At 37.5% G+C, this 22,081-nt stretch overlaps 1 protein-coding gene across 2 annotated transcripts in view; it reads right to left on the reverse strand.

The window, feature by feature from the left end:
* mylka (myosin, light chain kinase a) overlaps positions 1-11,588 on the reverse strand; it is a 113,584-nt gene extending 101,996 nt beyond the window's left edge. For both annotated transcript variants that reach the window (XM_055214865.2, XM_055214864.2), the window contains exon 1: positions 11,430-11,588. The gene's annotated coding sequence lies outside the window, so the exon portion shown is untranslated. The remainder of the gene's footprint in view (positions 1-11,429) is intronic.
* Between the last annotated feature and the right edge of the window lie 10,493 nt (positions 11,589-22,081).

Consider the following 22,081-nt stretch of genomic DNA (forward strand, 5'->3'; position numbering starts at 1 on the left):
ATGAAAGGAGATGACTGAAGCGGAGGATGACCTGCAATTCATCGGAGGCAGATCACGCGTGGCCTCAAGTTTGGTCTATGTTTACACTACAAAAGGTCAAAAAGAATAGTTTCATAATGCGATGTATGCTTTGTGCACCAAAACGAACTGACATCTCAGCGTACAGGAATTCAAGCTCCAACCTGAAACAACACGGCGGTAAGTGTCACTTTCTGCAGTGCCTTATTATAATATTATTTCACGCACTGTTTTTGTCATATGCACTCTTGTGCAAGCAATGAAAATTACTCTAACCTTACAAACAACACACGTTCACATCTGCACATTTCCATATCATTTCCTCATAAAACTAAAATTGAGCAGCATAATGTTAAGTCTTGCATTAATAATACGGGAGAACCGGGGCAAAAGTAACGCTGGACGAAAGTAACAAAGCGATTTTCTCAGAGGACTGATAACATTTGCATCCCAAACTATGACAGCATCTTTGCAACCCTTGACAGAGCTGACAAATATCGCGTTATTTACTCACCATTTTCCGGGTGTAACGTTAGATCCAGAAAGGTGTTTTCAACCATAAGTAAATTCCAAAAGTGGTCATTGTTTTCTTATAACGCGTTGTGTTTCTCGTTTCATCAATCTTCAGGTTATTTAGTGCTCTAACACATCCTGAAGTTTGACTTCTCAAGAGTTTTTCAAAATAAAAGTAAATCGGGTTTAAATTTGAGGAGATCCTGTCGGGACGAAAGTAACACTTACTTGTGTACCATTTATATTATTCTAATTTAATTTAATTTTATTTTCATAGTGTTCAAACTGTTGAATTTAAGTTTGTACTGTTGGTTGCTTTTGAAACATTTGATAAAACTGAAATTTAAAATGAAAATATAATTTCATTATTTTTTACAAAGATAAATTACAAAATATGTTTGCAGTTACATATTAAAGAGGTCATAGTCATGTATAGTTAATAAAAACAAGTGTAACACGAAAATCTACATTGTTTTGTTGTGTTAAAAAAAACAAATCACCACTTTTTTTTTTACCACTTATGTTCAAAGTGAAATTATACTAGTCATTTTACATTTGTTCAAAATTCCACCTGGTATTGATAGTTACTGACCACAGCAAAAATATATCTCTGTCTGAAACATTATCTTTAAAAATTTAAAAAACTTAAAAAAAAAATTCTGAAAAATTGTACTTTTCACCTGGGGCACGTTCAATCTCACACCGGTGCACAACGTTTTGCTACGGTTTCCGGGTTGAACGACATGTTTCCTGGAAACGGTGTGCAACGGAATGCAACAGGTTTTAGAAGCGTTTTCTCTTGTTTGGTGGGTGTGTCAGAAATGTCAGCCCAATCAGGGGCAAGATGTATAAAACCACGCGGTAGTAAAGAGACAGCTCACTCAATGGGTTCAAGTTGGAATGTTGTCTTTCATTCTGGACGGCAAGGTCAGTGACTGTAACATTGAAGGTCTTTTACAGTATTAAACACATATTTATAACGATTTCATCAGGCTTCAGAAACATTTAAAAAGGACACAAAGAATGGCCTCTCAGCTACCGTAGTTGCAACTCTTGCGTCATCACAACAGGGCGTTCAGCACATCACCGTTTCTGTTTAATAAACGTTGTTCAACGTTGTGCAACGTTTTGTCGGGGCTGAACGCAGCCCTGTTCTCCCCTACACATAACCGGACACCTAAGTTAAATGTAGAAAATACATACGAATAAAAACTGGATTGTATTTTATTTAATTCCTTCCTAAAGAATCTATATACTTATAAAAAGTAAAAGAATAAAGTATGTTTTTAAAGAAACATGTTTTATATATTATAATAAATGTAGAGTTGATTTGCAAAAAACAGATGAGTTCCATTTGAAATTCTAAAATAAGCATTTTATCAAGCTCCTTATGTTCATTAATTGCACATTAATGGCAATGAAAATAACCTATTCATATAAAAACATGATAACAAACAGACACACACATTCTTTTTTTCTTACTGTAAGCTTGTTTAAAGGCAGATGCAGCCAAATTTTGTTGTGAACGTGAAAATAAATACACAGTTAACTGTCAGAAAACAGTCAGTGTGTGTTTAAGATTTTTGTAATGACACGTTATGTGGTGTTGGAGGACTGAAATAGACTGCTTTACTTTAACCTAGGTTTATAAGTAGTATATAAGCAGAACAATGAGACTTTTAAGGAGAGGTTTGTGAAAGCCCTCCAAGTAGTCTGAAATTCAGGGATTTTACGCTTCTTTTCAATCAGATCGGAAGTAACGAGTAACTAACTACTTGAGTAGTTTTTTCATCTAATACTTTTTTACTCTTACTCAAGTAAATAATTAGATTGTTACTTTTACTTTTACTTGAGTAAATTTTTATATAAGTACTTGTACTTTTACTTGAGTACAGATTTTGGGTACTCTACCCACCTCTGCATGTGGGAGGAAACCAGAGTAAACCCACGCTGACACAGGGAGAACATGCAAACTCCACACAGAAATCCACCTGCCCTAGCCGGAGCTCAATCCGGGGACCTTCTAGCTGTGAAACAATTGACATAAAAACTATGATGATGCTCAAAGATGACTTTTAAATGATAAAATGATCTACAAGAGGGGGACTCTGAGCTGATTTATTAACACAGAGCAGTCTTTTCTAAAACATTTCCCTTTGACCTTTGGCTTATAATGCAACTATATACAGTAAAAACCTAAATCCAAAGGACAGCCATATTGTCGTGTGTGCAAAAATATTTTGCACACACAAATGCAAACCCATACAGCATACAGCATGTGAAAACAACATTTTCCCCTGCCCAGGCTCTGTGTGATATAATCTGCTGTGGTTTGGGGTCATGAGAGGCCGTGTACCCCAGACAGACACTAAATCAATCCTCACCATGCATTAGTAATCTGTTCTGCCGTGAGGATAGTTTATAACTTTGATTAAAGAGCTCAAATGTGATGCATGCGAGGCATGCTGTCGCTCTGAATGGGATGTTTGATGGGTGCTTCGTTCTCATCCCAGACTGCAGACATGTTTTGACTTCTTTTCTTGGCTTCATTTTTGTCACTTCTTTAACAGCATATGGGCTTGTGTTTTGTGCTATTGATGGTTTACTGAAACTGTGTACTCAACTGCTGAACCCTTTAACTACTTCAAAGGGATTTTTTACTTCCTGGTTATTCTGTATTGTAATTTTTTTAATGATTCACATTTAAATGCCAGGATTAAACTAACAGTGTACTTTTAAGATCCATCTAAACTTCTGATTTATTGCTAGTTGTCATAAAGTTATTTGTTTAGAGCAGTGGTTTTAGATAAGAGTCAGTATTGTTACCAAGGGTCTGAATACTTATTCAAATTTCAGTTTGATCTTTTTAATACATTTCCAGACATTTCTAAAATTCTGTTCCCACATTGTAATTATGGGGTATTGAGTGGAGATTAATGATTTTGTAATATCTGGCTGACCCAATAAATCTTAACAAGATCTCAAATGGTCCATCATCATGTATGTGCAGATAACTTAATTCAGAGGTCTTCAAACTTTTTCAGGCCAAAGGCCCCCTTAATGAATAGAGAGGAGGTACAGGGACCCCCATGTATCAAATTAAGATTGGATTTACATACTGTATTATTACGGTTCGTAACAAATATGTTAAAATAATTTTTTTGGGTATACAATATCAATTATTACAATTTTTTATTTTACTGGATAGATTTTTTGCTTTTTATTTTAAATATTTTTTTTATATAAGTCAATTAATTATATAAGCATTTTAGTTTGATGCCTAATTTCATTTGTCCAGAAATTTTGAATTAAAAAAATATTTGGAGGACCCCCTGTAATAATATCACCCCAAGGGACCCCAAAGCTCCTTTTAAAGACTTAATCAATACTGCAAAACATGCTTGGTCAGTTACAGTATAAGATTTTGTAACCAAATCTTATCAAATGTTTGGTCTTTAAGACTTTTGAAGAGGACAGTTCAGTTGTCTTAATGTTAACAATATGTTTCTCAACAAATGATACAAATCAGATCTCATCTCAGTGTTCAGATTAAGACATTAACATCTTAAAAAATCTTATTTTAATCAGACAGCAGGTGGGATTCATGGGACTTTGGTTTGTTCAAATCAGTTTTTGTGGATTTTGTTTTCCTCAAACAATAACAAAATATTTTGCTGATAAATAATAGCTGTAACAGAGTGAAATATATCAGAATATAGGAATTTTAGGATTATTTACAGAGATAATGGTTCGATCCAATCAGATCTCGATGGACAAATTCAAATCCAGCCCTGCCTTATTTCATCTCAAAAGCCGTTTCATTCGGATATACATCACCACGGGGAAAATAAGGCAATCGCTACTTCCGTTTCATGGCGACTTTAAAATAAAATGTGACTTAGGCACACAACACAATCATAAAATGAAACCCCATATATGGTTATGTTTATTTGTATGTGCATATTGTAAACATGCCATTCTTTTGAAGTAATGGTGTATTACCAGCATGGTGCGTGTTTTCGATTTTTGTATCCCTGCTGGAGCACTGATAACGTAAAAAAGCTTTATCAGTTTAACACTACACAGTACATATTCCACTGTCTCTCTGTGTCTGTGTTTAAAATGGCTCAGAGTCAACAATGACCTGATTTCACAAACACAAATGAATGATATTATCTACACTTAATGATGACAGAATTTCAGGAGATTGTTTTATAAAACATCGGAAGATTAAAAGCTTTAAAAATGCATACTTTGTGAATGCTATATTGAATAATATTTGGTGAAGTAACATTTGCTTTGCAGTCCTGAAAGGCAGGTAGATAAATTGTAGTTCATTACTTGCTGTACAGTTCATGTCACTTCAGTTTATTGCTGAAGGGAATGGTGGCATATAGGCTTCTCATTGATTTGAACATTGTTTTGTTCAGAAACTGATACAACTATTTCCCAAAAAGTGTGTGTGGGGTATAATATTGCTGATTACTGCTGAATTTACTGTGTACCTGATTACATGCTTTAATCTCAGAAAACATTTTAGCATGTTTGGTACTGACAAATGTCTTTTTTGTCTTGGCGGATCTGCTTATGCTCCTGCTTTTCAGCTATCCCATATGGCAAAAATACATTGCTTTGGCCAAAAATATGTTAAAATGTATGCTACATATATTTTGTAGAAAGTAAAGTTTAATTAAATATATTTTTGAATTTGAAAATATATTTCGTTTTAACCTTCATATATATAATTCGCACCAAATATATTTCTAATTTTACAATCCATACGTCAAAAAATATATTTTTCCTGGCCAAAATATAAAAGTTTGTATAAAATGTATAAAGCAGATGTGAGCGGTGCATAGTGGGAGCGAAGTGAGGAGTCGGAGCGTCGTGATTTTCTCTCGCTCCGAAAATGCTCTCTCAATCACGAGCAAGAACCAAAAACACTGTGAGACAAGGGAGGGGCACTGAAAATGTTTCTAAACATATATTTTGGCCCCAATTGCATTTGTTTTGTATTGTTTAACTACACAAACATTAATATAATATCATGTTATTTATTAAAGCAATAAACCCCCGCGAAGCAGTGGGTTACCAGTGCATTTTATAACAGCTAAGGGGCGTTGTTAGGCACGACGCGAAGCAAATATTGCTCTTCCGCCAAACAAAGTAGTTCCTCAGAATCAAGTGTGGCTGCAACAGAGCGCTAACAGAGAAACTATCTTCTTTAAATAAACATAAAATATCAAATGAAAGAACAGACCATCCGCTTTCCAACAACAACAAAAAGTTTCATCCTACCTTCATTTGTTCTCTTATCAGTTATCACCTCTCAAATTTTCAAAAGCGGAGATAATTAAATTTTTGTTAAGAACTTTTGTAAGAGATCAGATTCAGAGCCATCAAAACTCACACGTTACGCTAAATCCACCACAACGCTGTTCTGTTGAGTAAATGCGTCTGTTTCAGTTGGGTAAGATTGCCATCTAGTGGATAAAAGCGGAAATATCCATTTAAGACAAAAACAACCCAGAGAACATTTTCTCTTTATTGACGAAATGACTCAACAATTTATATGACATTCATCTGGATATCGCCATAATTGTGCAAATGTAGAAAAATTTAAATATGATTAAAGACTGTGTTGTTTATTTTCATAAATCAGTATGCAGCAACAGTGGCGCAGGGATACTTGTGATGCAGTCTGAACCGTGGGTTTACCGGGGTATTTTATCACAGCTTAGAACGCATTTCAACCAATCAGAATGAAGAACCAGAACGAGCCGTTTTATAATATGTTTTTAATTATATTTTACTGACCCCCTCGCGATCATAAGTTATTAATAAGCACAGTTAAAGAAAGACATAAATAAATTCTGCTACTGAACTGCAACGATGTTGGTGTTGTTTCAAAAGAGAATTAAAATTTACAATGGAGCGACGCGGACCGAAGTGTTACTAAGGAGAGTGTGGGGAGGGAGTGAGGAGCGAAATATTGTACATCCAGAGCGGAGCTTGAGCAGAGTTGTTATGAAATGCTTTTTTTGTATATTTTATAATTTATTTAAAATGACATTTTATACATATTTTTGTCGTATAGGATCAACCTGTAAGCTCTACATGTCATGTGACTAACCACTCTGAACTCTTATGGCACCACAAGAAACAAATGCAGCAGTCGTTTTTGAAAAGAAGGTAAAGGAATTTATGCCTTTCCCACACAATAGTATAGTTATGATATCTCTCTGTATCAGCGGGAACAAACCAACAAGCCAAACCTTGACCCATTGCTCTCTACTCTCACTTACAAGAGTCTAATAAATGAGTTCTGTTAATGTTATACAGCCTGACCCTTGATCTAGACCTAGAATGCCTTTAGTATGCCACGGTATTACAGTACAGTTAGTATAGTTTTCTAAACCACAATGTGGTCCTGAAATGCACTTTAGGTTGTTCTTTTAAACCGGGAAAGTGAATCGACACTAATCTAGTTATACTGTGCAGGTTTACAAAGTCATCAGGTCATTTACCTTACAAAGGTATGTTCATATCAAGTAACCTATTTATGGATGTGTGTACTCAACTGCAACGCAGGTTAAAGACCTGACAACTGAATGAGGTAACCATGAAAGAATTCGACAAAACCCAAACACACTGGTAACACTGTTACTGTAAAGCACATACAGTAGATACACAAATGCCTCTCTTGATCAAGACACCTTTAAACTTAGACATACATAAATAAGTAGAAAACAAGCTTAAAGCTTTTTGTGCAGACTGTACGTGTAATGATTTAGATCTGTCTGGTCCTGCTGCAACACTTGACTTTGTCCGAAATTTTGATTAATCGCTTTTTTAGACATTCATTTGGTGTCCTGAGACCAGGTTTCAAGTTCAAACAACACCTATCCATCACTGTTTTGCCAACTCTCAAGTCACTGGTGTAGAAATCTTGTGGTTTGCTTAACAGATGAAGTCATACTGTTTAACGCATTGTTATTTTCAAATTAAATTGATTTCCCTTCTGCAGTCAACAAACAAAGGATCATGAAAAAGGAATTCAGGAAAATCAGGAATATTATGATATACATGGTATTGCAAATCTTCCATAAGATGTATTATATGTAGAAACTAACTATTGTGTCTAGGATTGTAATTGGACTGTTATATTCATAGATCACATAGTGAATGCTGTGGTTAGTGTAGTAAAACCATGGTAAATATTGGGTAAATATTATAATAGCATCATATTTGAATCAAAAACAAAATCAAAACGAATTTACATACATATGCATACATTTTCACTGCTATGCGGATGATACCCAGCTTTACATCTCATCACATCCTAATGAAACCCACCAGTTTTCTAAGCTAACAGACTGCATTAGCAATATTAGGGACTGGATGGCATATAACTTTCTTATGCTAAACTCCAAAAAGACAGAGATACTTATTATTGAACCAAATCGCTCCAAACATAATATGTCAGATTACAAGTTCCCCATAAATGGCTGCACTGTGGTGCAATCTTGCACGGTAAAGAACTTACTTGATGTGGTGCTCGACAGCAATTTATCCTTCGAGTTATATCTCCAACGTCTGCCGCACAGCATTCTTCCATCTGAGAAATATCTCAAAAATACGCCATATGCTGTCTGCATCAGATTTTATGACCTCTAGAATAGACTATTGTAACTCATTACTCGGGGGGATGTCACGCAAATCAGGTAAACAAGCTTCAGATAGTTCAAAACGCCGCTGCAAGAGTGCTTACTTGATTTAAAAAGTATGACCACATAAGTCCAATTTTGGCATCTTTACACTGTCTACCAGTCAAATATCGCATACAATTTAAAATATTACTAATCACCTACAAAGCCTTAGATGGCCTAGCACCCTCATATCTTAGAGAATTACTATCAGAATACAATCCATCACGTAAACTGCGCTCACAAAAGTCTGACCAATTAATTATCCCTAGATTATCAAAAGTGTCTAAAAGTGGTAGATCCTTCTCCTACTTAGCCCCTAAGCTCTGGAATGATTTACCAAATAAGGGTCGAGAATCAGACACAGTCGATCAATTAAAATCTAAACTTAAGACATTCTTCTTTAGCATTTACATAAAATGTCCAGTAAATGTAATTATCCCGCAATAGTTAGATTGTCCAGAACAAAGCATTCACATAACTCATATGGGTAATATACTTATGCCGCAATAGGTAGCCTGTCTGGAACCGAGCTGACTTGAACCACTATAATGTATAACACTTGCATTACATGCGAACGGCCCCTACGCTAATAGAACTCTGTTTCTCTCTCCCTGTCTCGTCCTCGACCCCAAAAACAATGAGACAAACAGACCGAGTTCCTGCTGCTGTGAAGGTAATCACCCTCTGATCTACTGGCTGTCCTTCAATGTGATGCCCAGATGATGCCTGATCAACGACCACCGGCTGAACCAGTTTAATCCGCTTACCCGCTTCCTATCCCTACCGTGTTATATATATGTATCTCTCTCAAGCGTTTTAGTTTTCCCACAGTGTTTTTCTCCTAGCGGGTTTTTCATCCCTGGGAGATTCAGCCAACTTTGGGCTTAACTTAGCACTTTCCTGTATATGTTACATTATTACTACGCTCGCTTGTACGGTTTATTCTTAGCCGCTGTATTCTGCTTCTTATGTAATCTAGCGATTTTTCTGTGTTTTCCCCTACATCTATTCACGTAAAGCTGCTTTGAAACAATTAACAATTGAATTGAATTGAATAAATGGATAGATGAAGATGGGGGTGGTACAGTACATGGCGTGCTGTACTGTATAGCGTGTGGTTTTGCCTCAAGTAAATTAAAGTAATCAAGCTTAAAATACTGTCAGAAAACACACACTGCCGGTGAAGCGTCTTGTTAAACGTAATTTCAGCCAGCTGCACAAACACTTTGTATAGATTTTGTGTGCATGTAACAAGAGGAAACAATTGTGGTCATTCATCCAGTCACAGGATTCTGAACAAACACAGATAAGACACACAAGCGCCTGACACTGTCCGCTAGTCTCACCACCTCTTAAAACACAAAACTAGAGCATCTAACCTGAGCATTAAAAACACTGAATCTATGGAGGGTTGAGACAGGAAGAGTGGGAGTAACCTCTCCTAAATCTGTGATCATAAAAGGCATAAAAAAGACTAACTGAATTATGCTCCTAATAAAGTTTTTAATTAGAACCACAAACGAGTTTCACAGACAGGGAATCTTTGAAAGTTGTGACAGTTTTACTTCACTAGTTATTGAGAAACACTTATAGGCCATATACAATATATGGACAAAGGTTTTGGGATGCCCACTTTAAATGAACAGGATTGATTACTTTAGTTATTTCAGTTAGCACATATCTTAATGCTATTGCATATAATGATATTCTCGAGGCACTATAGCTTTTAATTTTATAGCAACAGTTTGGGCAGAGACACTTTTTGACAATGCCCCCATGTACAAAGCAAGGTATAAAAAGAAATGATGGAAGAACTTGACTGGTCTGCATAAATCCCAGCTGAACACACATCACCCAAACCCATCAATGATGTAGACACAGGCACAGACGCTCATTTCAAGTATTTTCCAAAACTGTTGCAACAAAGATGGAAACAAAATTCTTTAATGTATTGTATTGCATGTATGGATATATTCATGGCAAGAACTGGTTAATCGGCAGGTTTAAATGCAGGTTAGAGATGCCAAATAGCCCTTCCCTCAGTGTGCGTATAGATCAACGTTTGATTCATATATACTGTAGTACATATACTGACCCGGCCAGAGATTAAAGTGGGGACCTTCTTGCTGTGAGTGCTCTGTTGGGGGTCGCCACCCTGCCGCCCCAAACATCTTTATTAGAAGGGGTGTCCCAATACTTTTACTCTACAGTATAATGTATGTACTGGTGCTTTAAAGTAGACAGAGATTAATGCATTAATCTGAACAATGAACTGTAACATAAATGTGCAAACCATAATGCTCAATTTGAACCCTATACAGCCAAAAACTAGTTCTGTAAAGAACACCCAAGAACCTAAAGAGGATGAAAGTGCTTTTAAGAGGTTGGTCTGTCAGGCTCTCTCTTACATACTTCACCCTTTATTCTCGTGGGGATTTATATCATGCAATCATTGTAACAATTTTCCTGTTTGGGGAACATGACCACAGCATTTGGATCAAAGAGATCAGACCGGAAATAAAAGGTTCATGTTTTTGTGAGATAGAAAGTATTCCTTGTGCATTTATTGTAATAAACTTTGTTTAAAGTAGCCTTAAATAACATGGGAAACTTAAGTCATGCCTAAAATGGTTTAATATCATTGCATTACATACTATAAGAATATAACAAAGCAAGTGACATCTGCAAACAAAACATTCAGGTGCTTTTCATATATGTTTCATTGGATGTGCAGTAAAAAATCTCCATCAAGTTCATTCAGGTGTCTACAGTAACCACAGGTGTAGTAGTTCATCACAAAGTATCTCTGTACTTTGTCTTTATTTTTATTAGTACACACTATATCTATAGTGATTTATGATTTCAAAACTAACCAACTTCTTTTTGTAAAATGTTTTGCTTAAATGGTGTGCTTGAGATATCTTTCGAAAACTATTTAGTGCAATGATAATATGGCATTAGGCAACATGTATTGGTCATACATTTGTGAACCCTGTGTATAGTGTATGTAATAATTCATTAAATGGTCTCATTTACAAACAGTTTAGTTCACTTTTTATACAGATAAACCACAGAAAGTGTGCCTCCACAAGAACAGTGTTAACTGAATGTCTGAGTTAAAGATATGGTGATTTGAAAGTATTTGCACCTGAACCTGAAGACATAAAGTCAAGAGTATACAGTACTCACCTAAACAGCAGTGTCAGACTCAAGAGAGATTAATGTTCGCCTGCTGCACGTCTATCATTCCCAGACGTTCAGCTGGACGCGCTGCTCTGTATCTCCAGACCGGCTGTCCTCACACTGATCTGTTCCTCGAGTGTTTTCTCTGTCTGCACTGAACTAGCTGGCATGAATCCTAACATCACAGGCTGGGAGTTTGCTCATTGGTCACAGGGTTATAGGGGAGAAGGGAGGGAGGTCTACACACTCAACAGAATGAAAAAAATCTGACGTCTGCTTCACTGCTTTCTGTTTTCCTTTACAGCCTGAGGAATGCTTACCGATACATGTTTTATCCTGTTTATATCAAATGGCTTAAGTGTGTTATTAAATATACGGGTATGTGTATGTCAAAAAAAGAGATTTCTTGTGTACAGTATGTACAGAATGTATGTATTTACGCATTAAACAGTAATGTATTAGTATGTGGTAAGGCCTCTTTTTGCACCCAATACAGCGTCAATTCATCTTGGGAATGACAAATACAAGTCATGCACAGTGACCAGAAGGATTTAAAGCCATTTCTCTTTCAGAACAGTGGCCAGGTCATGACGTGATGCCGGTGGACTGGAACATTTATCGGTCCTCTAGAACACTTCAAAGTGGTGCAATAATATTCAGATGTGGTGACTGTGGACTAGGGCCAACTTCACTTTCGTGTTTATCAATCCATTCTGTCATACACAACTCCACCTTCAGGGTACAATGTTTGAACCACTAGGTGAACATGCTCCTATAGATGATTCTGCAGTCTTTGGTGACCAAAGGTTGGCTATAGCAGGCCATGAATATTGACACTGTAGAGCTCCAAATGAATGTTTTGAAGGTACAAAAGCTGTCACGGGGGTTGAGTTGATTAAACTTAAATCTACTTTTAAATCTAGTGTAAGTTACTGTTATCCCACAAAGTGCTCAGCTGATTCATCAAAATGAAGTTGCAAAATTGAGCTGTGTTGAGATGGCAGTAAATATGTGATAGTTTGTTAGAAAAATACTTTTGAATAAAGTTTTGTTTCATATGGTATTCACTTCTATATGTTTTTATTTATTGTGATGTCCTTGTGATCATTGTTTCACTAAAAGTGTATATATTCACATGGCCTGCATTTGTCTAGTTTGTATTCAAGCAGTCATCTGACAATACATATTGGTCAGCATTTTTCATTATTATTGTGCATAACTGTTGGGGTGGGCTAGATCTTTGAGAAGCTGCCCGACCTCTCCTTTGTCCCGACATTTCAACAATTGCAAACACTGACAGAGACCGTACAAGGTAGGGTTGTAAAGTTACTGATGCAATCACATGTTAGTGCACCTGTCCCTCATACAAGCATGTACGTTTTCATGCATGTTATTAGGCTAGTTTGAGTTTATGCAGCACCGCAAGAACCAACAGATGGATGACATCAAAGTACCGTAAGAGCAATTCCAGAAATCATACAGAGAAGTCAGATTTCGAGTCGCCCTCGCGGTATTGTGGTGTCATCCTCCTATCAGTTCTTGTGGTGCCGCATGAACTCGACCAAGGCTACTACGTCATAGGTCAATAAGACAAAAAAGGAATCCGCACACTGAACTCACAAAAAATATATACATTTATTAAATCACCGAAGGAACGTTTTGAGAAGAAACGTTACTTCTGTGATTTAATAAATTAATATATTTTTTGTGAGTTCAGTGTGCGGATTCCTTTTTTGTCTTATTTAGTTGTATTTTTGGATTCCGTCACCTGCTAGTGTTTGGATGTGCGAGTCTCCCTCTCTAGTACTACGTCATAGGTCACATGATAATGTCAACATGTCAGATGATATCCATACTAACCTGAATGTACGTACTGTTTTAGCTCTCGTTAACTAGGTTAAGTACTCATTGAAATTAAGTACCTAACCAGTAAGTATGCGATTTCGGATGCAGCCGTTGTGTTAGGCCTAGATCTTGTTGCCTCTACACATTTTGACCAGCAGGTGATGCCAGCGTGTATGGTGTTTCATTACCTTTAGACTTTTTGACCAGCAGGTGTCTCCAGCATGTATGGTGTTTCAAACGCTTCGAAACAGTAAACAATTTTACGAAGCAATTGGTTCAATTGATTCAAAGCTTCGAAAAGCTTCGTTTCACCTATCACTACGTAAAACGTCTTGTTCCAGAAATATATCCTTGTTAGATTAACTAAACAGATTAACTTTTCTGTTCTACAAATTAGTGATGCTACATTTGAACCGAGGCTTCGGAGCTTGTGTCGGGCAAAAGTGGGTGTGCCAAATGAAGCCTTAATTCAAAGCTTGTGCTGTTAACGTTGAAATCACTTGATCAATGACAAACAAAGCTTCACTTTCTGCTCAGGCACATGCATGCTTCGCTTTGCGTGTCAGATCGTTCAAAGTTTTTTATCAGTTATTTGCATTATTTATATTTCATTCCCACATATTACTGTATAGATAGTATTGTATGCATATGTATTTGTGCGTGTGAACATTATTCAATAAAGTACAGTATCAAATCGTATATTCATCTGAATTTCATCAACTTGTTTCTTCATTGACGGAGCTTCTTCGAAAAGTGACTGCTATATGTTTTATTAACCAAAAGATGGTGCTGTTTTCGACACCCTCTTTGAGGCTTTGAATCATGGTTCAAAACAGAAAGGGAAGTATCAGTGCTTCATTTTCCCATCACTACTACAAATGGAAAGTTAACATTATGAAATACTTTATTTTCCAAATTTTATTTTATAAAACTTGTAATGAACTTGTTAGGAGAACTCTGAAATCTTTGCCTCCCAAAAAAAGAGGACATATTGCAAAGCAAAGGTAACATCAAGTAAAGCAGTTTCAACTTCACACTGACACCTCAACACAGAAGTCTCAATAATAGGGACAGTAATCAAACCTCATAAGGTGAAAAGTTGAGCAATTAACTTCTTACACCCTGAAGCTATTTTGGGGATTTTCGCCTGGATTTGGCCTACCCAATTTCAAAAGCTTCCCATACCCACATGCAGAGGTTTACGTACAAAAGTTTGGTATAATTTTACAGGAAACCCTTTGAAATTACAGAAAACACTGTTGAAAGTGCTAAACATGGTTGTATGTGATGTCAGTCCTCTAATAAACACAAAAATAAATAGGCGCTTTTTGATGTTTTTTTCTAAAGTTTTTATTTGAAAGTGTATAACTCTGGACCTGGGTGCCTCAGCTACCTGCAAATAGTTTTGTTTGATTCCAGCAATTGTCAGCTTACAGAGAAAAAATCATAATCTATGCAAAAGTTATTTTACTCCAACTGAAGGGAGGAATAATACCCCTTTTTGCATACAATTTCTGCCTAAAAATATTTGAAGTGTCCCTATAACCACATACAGTGGAGTAAATGCAATTTATTTTTATCATTTTAAAGAAAACCCTTTGAAGTTACATAAAAAGCTGCTGTTTGTGACACATATTGTTATTTAGGGTGTTTTTCATATGATGAAACACCAAATTGTCTTTTTTTATGTTGTAAATACTGCCTTTGATAGTGTATAACTCTGGTTCTGTGTGCTCTAGCAGACTGCAGACAGTTCTGGTTGTTACCAGCAGCAGACAGTAAACAACCAAAAAAAGAATGATCTCTTTAGCATGTCGCTTTCAAAAGTTATTCTTATTTTACTGAATATTTCATATAAATATTATTTTTTTTTTGCACATATAATAAATAGCAAGGGATTTTTCATGCACACAACCAAAGAAAATGCTGTGAATAGACTCATTTTTTAGAGTAGGACCTAAGAGAAAAGATGGTGTATCATTTGTGGCTATCTGTGCTATCTGAGGCAGTTCATGCTCAAGTTTCACATAAATTTACAAAAGACCATTTTTTACCTTATTATTCATTCATCGATTGTTGGATATGTGTTGATAATAAAACAAAAATAACGTAGCCTTATTCCTGAGAGTGAGAGCTTTCATTTGATATAAGACTTGCCCATGTTTGTCATGCTTGAAGAATATGAAAAATGTGAATATTAAATGATATTAAAAAATATGGGGGGGGGGGGTGATAGTGTAAATTAAGTGTAAATAACTTTCTTACAGTAAAAGATATGTCAAAGTGATGCATATCTGCAGAAAGTAGAGACTCTTTCAAACAGTATCTCATATGTGGTACTGGGGGTCCATGAAGGACCATTAAAGATTAAAAGAATATTTTATATTAAGTCAAAATACGAAATTCTGTACCCGGGACAGGGTCCTCAGGGTTTAAGAGGTTAAAGTCACCACAAAAATAATAAACAATGATAACAAAAAGCAACTGCAGTAGTAGATATAAAGACAACAAGCAGCAAAACAACACAACACTCATATAACAGTAGCAGTATGCATGCTGAAATGCATGATGGGTAAAATTTTCAAATCCAGCGACTTAAATGAGCTAAAATAAATTGATTCAACCCAAAATTTCTTGTTGAATGAGAGAAAGCATGCAATTTGTGCATTAAACTTAAACACTTAAGTAATGGAGGAAATTGTCATGGTTTGGGTTAAATGTACTTATTTATTTGGGTTAAAACAAAATGAGGGTTAACAGTGTTGATTCTCTAAATATGAGCGATTTGTTTTTGCTTCATGAACATACTTAGAGAAATATTTGTTTTGAGGTAGAAAGTCATTTGGAACAACAAGTGAAATTAACATGCTCAATATTTGTATCATCATATATAGAAAGGAGTTCCATAATTATTAAAACCGTTATTCACATGATGTGCACATATTGAGTACTTGAGGATATCATCACTTCGTGCAGGGTTGGGCATTTTTAAGTTTAGCTCCAACCCCAATCAAACACAGCCGATGCGCCACCTAGAGGATTAAAGAAGTATTGTTAATATACAAAACCAGATTACAGACACAGGCAGTCAATTAACCTCCAAAATTTGATATCACCAGATGTGTTCTGTCTTTAAAGCTTGCAGTCTATGTTACTTGTGTGTTTATGGTAAATATTGGGCGTGTGGAGGCTCTTATCTGTGTGTGAGTTCCAGTAAAAGGAGGTTTCTGATGGGCTGCTTACAAAGGGACAAAAAGCACCCAGAGGAAGCGCAAAGTAAACAATCTCTGGGAGCAAAACCCCAAACCAAACATTAGACAAAACATCTGCCTTAGAGATTGAACGATAGAAACTGCATTTAATGCACTAGGCCTCTCAAAAACTACATGTGTTTTCTTACCTGCATGTTGTTATATCTTTAACAGAATGTGTTTTAGTGAACAGGACCCAATAAAACACAATAAACATGTCCAATATTTTGTTAGTCACTAAAAAATGTTGCCCTCTGCCACAACTTGTTTGCACACTTTTGGTTTTAACAAAGGCCAACTTTCTCTCCTGTCCCAAATCTTGAGGTACCAAAGTTTAAGATTTGGGAATGAAGCAATGTGAAATCATGTGAAAAATATAGGGGTGAGATTTTGATTTCTTTTCATTTCTCCTAAGCACTAAATATGAGAAAATAGTTTTTGTTTTTAAAGTAGACATAATAATGATCAAACTTTGATTATTCCAATGTAAGCTGAGTTGACAGTAAATCCCAAACTTTAGTTGAATACAAACAGGGGTTGTAGTGTTTGTGTCTTTAGGCTCCACAGTTTAGATTTGATTGTCTTCCTGTTGCCTCTCACTGTAGTTTGATCTCCCATCCATCTAAGAGATATCATATCACTTCAGTGCCCACAGAGAGATCGTCAGGCTGATTTAAGAGTGCTGTCGAGCTCTACTGATAATGGTTTTGCCCCAGTAGGCAGCGAGGTTTGGTCAAATTGAGAATTTCCATTCATGAGCTGAAATTAGGATTCCACACATATTTAGATATCAATAATAGAGTTTAATAATAACAAGCTCTGCAATTTAATACAAATACAAAATGTGTTACAGGTCAAAGTCCAGGCTATGGTAGATTTCATGTAACCAACAACAATCTATTAGGACAAGACAATAAACCAGTAACAGTACAAAAGCAGATAAGTCTTACATATGCGTCAAACTTAAAAGTATGGAACTCAATAAACTGCACAATGTGAATGTAAAACAGGAATAAAGCAAGTAGGAAGTTAAGTCCAGAAGTGGTTAATGAAGAATGAAGAAGAGTTCATATTCAGGATATTGCTCCCTCTGGTGCTTGGATAAATTAATAACAGATTTATTTACATTTATGCATTTTGCAGATGCTTTTATTCAGAGGAACTTAGTGTACAGTGCATCTAAGCTGTACATATTCATCAGTATGTTCTCTGGGAATTGAACCAACCTTAACTTTGCTAACGCCTTAGGCTGCAACTGAGCAATAGATGTTAAACATGTTATCTTTGCCAGCTTTGCTACTTTTTTCTATATAGCTTTTGTACCTAAAATTGACATTTTTCTCACTTTAATGCTACTGAATGCTTTAACTGAGCAGGAAAGTACTTTTTTCTATATAGCTTTTGTTCCTAAAATTGACATTTTCTCACTTTAATGCTACTGAATGCTTTAACTGAGCATGAAAGAAAATTTTATCTTATGAAAAGAAATGAGCAAGAAAACTAGCTAATGTGACGATCCATATATTTCAAATTAGCATTGAACTCAGACCAACTTGTACTACAAAAACAGCTACTGTAACTGAGCTACAGGAACAGCTTAATTAGCAACAGAAACACCTAACCGAGCTACAGAAACTCATAACCGAGCTACATTAATCAAACGAGTTCCAGAAACACCTAACCAAGCTACAGAAACAGCTAACTGAGCACCAAGCTACAGAAACACAGCTACAGAAACAGCTAACCGAGCTACAGAAACACCTATCCGAGTTACAGAAACAACTAACCGAGCTACAGAAACAAGTAACCGAGCTACAGAAACAGCTAACTGTGCACCAAGCTACAGAAACACCTAACCGAGCTACAGAAACAGCTAACCGAGCTACAGAAACACCTAACCGAGTTACAGAAACAACTAACCGAGCTACATGTTAACCTAGCTACAGAAACAGCTAACCGAGCTAAGAAACAGTTAACCTAGCTACAGAAACAGCTAACCGAGCTACAGAAACAGCTAACCGAGCTACAGAAACAGCTAACCAAGCTACAGAAACAGCTAACCGAGCTACAGAAACATTTAACAGAGCTACAGAAACATCTAACAGAGCTACAGAAACACCTTACCAAGCTAAAAAAAACACCTAATCAAGAATACAGAAACAACTAACCGAGCTACAGAAACACCGAACAGAGCTACAGAAACAGCTAACCGAGCTACAGAAACAGCTAACCGAGCTACAGAAACACCTAAACGAGCTACAGAAACACCTAACTAAGCTACAGAAACACTTAAAAGCGTTCTAAGTGAATCTGTGTGTTAATTTTTGAAATGCGTTTTCAAACAAACTGAGCGTAGTTAACTCCTCCCCCTCCCTTCCGTGCTTTCATGAACGCGCCCAAACCCCACCCTCAAATCCTTCTTGATGTTTATTGGTTAGAATACGTTGTTATGGTTTCTGGTGTAGGTTTGGCCAGTTTGTTATTATTGCAGTTTGTGGAGCCTGGGCTGTTTACAGAGATCGTGCCGGACACGTCCCGAACATGTTTTCGGGTTCGTTCTCCGGAAGTCGCGTTGCTCGACCGCATACGTCATCACATTTCGAACCCAAAAACATGTTCGGGACTGGCACGAATGGCTACCCTAGTCTTGCCCCTCCCTAGTTTCCACCTCGAGGAGGTCCTAAGAGCACCCCAATGACCAGGCACACAAGAGCGTAAGTAAACTTAAAACAAACGTTATTTAACTTAATTAAAAACAGGTAAGTGGGGAAGGGGAAATCTAAAATCAAACTCTCGAGCCAGAGAGTATTGGGCCTGTAGTGCTTGACTCCGCCACGGGGATTCTGCAGGTAGGTTATCCAAGACAGTTCCTGTTTCCCTCACGTGCCTTTACTGATGATTCCAACTAATACTGGATCTTCTGTTTCAGATTTGACTGGCCGTGGCGCCCTTCCTCCTTCCTGAAGGCAAAGAGAGAAACACGGTGAGCAACAGGTGGAACTGAGGTGAGTACCTTAAGTCCAGGTGTCTGCTTCCGAGGGCCCAGCTCACGGAGTGCCTGGACGATGCGCAGGTGGAGGTTTCCAAAACCCTGAAACTTCACTTGACACACAAGGGGAGTTAGTGTTCAGCCTTTGGCATCTCGATGCTTACACAGAAGGGTGGATGGATCTTCGTTATGCACACACAAATAAGTATTCCAGAGCAGGTGGCTATTGACTTAAGCGTACAGGTAAGTATTCAGAGGTAAGTAACTTTTAGCTTGGGCTTACAGGTACGGGTACAGAAGGGCAGCTGGATCTTCACGTTGGGCATACAGGGGCGTGTTCAAAGGTAAGTAGCTTTAGCTTGGGCCTACAGGTACGTTTACAAAAAGGGTAACTGGGTCTTCGCGTTGGGCGTACAGGGGCGTGTTCAAAGGTAGGTAGCTGTAGCTTGGGCTTACAAGTTCGTACACAGAAGGACAAATGGATCTTCACTTTGGGTGTACAGGGGGGTGTTCAAGGTATGTGGCCTTTAGCTTGGGTTTACAGGTATGTATACAGAAAGGGCAACTGGATCTTCACATTGGGCATACAGGGGCGTGTTTAAAGGTGAGTAGTTTTTAGCCGGGGCATACAGTGAATATACAATGACGCAAAGTGAATTCAACTCACAGACCCTCAAGATGTGAACACCAGGCTTCGGCCTTTCTAGAGCTGGAGAGACTGGAGAAGATGTATTTGATGCGTCGCTTGTACTTCTTCACCACACGGGCCTCTTGAACCTACGTTCAACCCAGTCGCTTCTGACCGCAGGCAATACTCCCACGACGATGCAGAGCCTTAGGCTCAGACCTGTAGAACTGATAGCAAACAGACACAGAGTACTCCTTCACAACCTTAACTGACTTCAGTGAATATGTGGGGAAAACATACACCACCTCTTGGCTTCGTACAAGGGCAGATGGGGACACAAATCCAAGGCAGCTGCTCGTTGGACCTAACACAGCTGATGTTACCACAATAGGTGGATCCAGGTAGGTTGTCTATGCCAGGTATGCACCGCGGGACCGACTCATATGCTTCCCTCTCCTCACCTTCAACCAGCGGGACTAGAGATCTAGACAGGGGCGAACTTCTGAAATCACTCCACAATCGGTGAACATACACAAAGGCCACAACCGCTCGTATTAAATGCAGCAGCTAGTACTTCCCTCCGTCGAACGGTTTTCCCACAACATCCACACAATACCTTTGCTCGTTGTTGTGACTTCGCCACTCCAGGCGGGGACAAAGGGGCCAGGAGTTACGAGCGGGCATACATAAGGCAGGATGGTCACCGCCCACACAGCGTACGTTCTCTTCGACAGGGTTCTTTCTCGGCCTAGTGAGTGAATACGGACAACAGGGACATGGCACAACACTGCAACCTTCAGGTGTACACACGTCAAAGACAGACTCACCCACTGCACTCCACACACTTCAGTGACATAAGGTCAGTATTCAACACTCAAGCCGAGGATTTATCCTGGGGAAGATCAGGGTCGCTGACACGGCGGATGGCCCACAAATAGACGTCGTAGCCACCACCAGATAACGTCCGCCCGCTTTATTTGATTCCGGCTCACCCACCAATCGTTTCCGAAATTGGATCAGGAAAAACATGACCTTTATTACATTTACCTCTTGTTTTTTGTCAATAATAATAATGAGTTGGGTTAGGTTAAAGGAAACGCTGCTTATAGGACAGGCTGGAGATAGCCTGTAATGAAAATTGAGGCAACCAGGTAGATATGAATATTGCATAGGAATACAGCTTTCATTCATAAAACAAAACCTCTGTTCCACTGCAAATAAATACACAAAGTTAATTTATACCTCAGTCTTCCAAGTGCATGACATGGTTGTGAAATTCTGGCAGTTAAATAGCTAAACCATATGCTGAATGTTTGAGTTACAGGGGCCTGTAGGGTGGCAGAAGGAAGCTGGAAACATGCCTGCTTAGAAGCAACTGAACTAACAGCAGACCTCCTGGCAGACACATACACACTCCATCAGGAATATGTTGCCAAAAGCACCATTGGTAACAGGAAGATTAACAGGAAGAACTGGAACCAAAATGGCAAGCAAAGGCAGATGCTGAGTAATCACTCTGGGCTCTCATGAATACAAACCTTTATATACTTAAACAGAACTATATATGATTTAAGGTGTTTGTGATACGATTATAAAAAAATATTGCAAATAAACAAGCATTTGTTACAACTGAGTGAATTTACAGGTCTGCAAAATGTCTTACAATGTGACTCGTGGAAGAAGTTTGTATAGTACAGTTACTTTTCACTTCACATTTTAACTGAATTATATTGCATTTTATTTGTAATCAGTTTTGTGATTGTAAATAATCACTGCAACATTGATAACTGATGAAAAGCTATATATCATTCTATTTATTGTTTTTGGATTAATGATTACAGCATGAATTTTTTTGGGATGGTTTTCCGGACAGGTCTTATCCTAGTCCTAGACTTAACATATATCAGTGCCATTGTTTTTTGAAAGGTGTGTTTGTAAAAACTAC

The sequence above is a fragment of the Misgurnus anguillicaudatus genome, chromosome 17 (assembly GCF_027580225.2).
Source record: "Misgurnus anguillicaudatus chromosome 17, ASM2758022v2, whole genome shotgun sequence".
In the NCBI taxonomy this organism is placed as follows: Eukaryota; Metazoa; Chordata; class Actinopteri; order Cypriniformes; family Cobitidae; genus Misgurnus; species Misgurnus anguillicaudatus.